This window comes from Venturia canescens, chromosome 11 (assembly GCF_019457755.1).
Source record: "Venturia canescens isolate UGA chromosome 11, ASM1945775v1, whole genome shotgun sequence".
NCBI classification, from domain to species: domain Eukaryota; kingdom Metazoa; phylum Arthropoda; class Insecta; order Hymenoptera; family Ichneumonidae; genus Venturia; species Venturia canescens.
The window spans coordinates 7,873,671-7,874,408 of record NC_057431.1 but is presented as its reverse complement, the minus strand read 5'-3'; the positions used below and the strand labels follow the sequence as shown (position 1 = coordinate 7,874,408).

The window sequence follows — 738 nt, the reverse complement described above, 5'->3', positions numbered from 1 at the left end:
GTGTATGAAAAAATAAGAAAAGACTTTCGCACCCTCGACGCATTACTCATTCAACGTTTCTACGCGACATCCTACGTCCCGCTATTCATTGAAAGTGGAAGAAAAAAATACGAATTATATCACGAGAAAACATAATAAAACTGTATTATAAATATAGGGAAATAATATATTATATTTCGTCCTGAAAAAACAATATGTAAGTTCGAATAAAAGATATTCTTCTCTTTTTCATAAAATTCAAAAATTTTGCTGTTCCATTACCTTTGCCTTCTTTCGGATAAAGTAAATTTTCATCACACTATCTCTAGTCAAGAAAAGTTGGAAAATTTTCATTCTGAAGCCCATGGAACGAGAGACTCCGTAGGGTCTCGGGACAAGTATATTGACAGCCCTGGGGTCTGCTGGCTTTGGAATTTCTCGAAAAAAAATCGGGAATCCTGAGAGGACAGACAACAATTGAAATATTTTAGATATTGTCGTAATTTGTAGTAAAATGAATTATTATTCTTTTTCATAACGCTTGTGCGACTATTTCTTCTGAATAAAAAAAAATTTTCAGGTTATCTCGACACCAAGAATGTATAGCGAGAGTTAATTCTCGACTCTAGTGAGATTTTCGATTGTGGATAAAGCAGAATTATTGAAAACTTATCCATCGAGCATAATATGTTTTGTTATATAATGAGAAGCAATATTTGAGAAAAAATACATTGGAAGAATGACGTTTTTTCGCATCAC

The 738-nt window shown here is 32.7% G+C and overlaps 1 long non-coding RNA gene across 3 annotated transcripts in view; it reads right to left on the bottom strand.

Annotated features, from left to right (window-relative positions):
- LOC122418241 (uncharacterized) overlaps positions 1-738 on the bottom strand; it is a 36,751-nt gene that overhangs the window by 35,481 nt on the left and 532 nt on the right. For all 3 annotated transcript variants that reach the window (XR_006262472.1, XR_006262470.1, XR_006262471.1), the window contains exon 2: positions 262-437. This is a non-coding gene — a long non-coding RNA (uncharacterized lncRNA). The remainder of the gene's footprint in view (positions 1-261; positions 438-738) is intronic.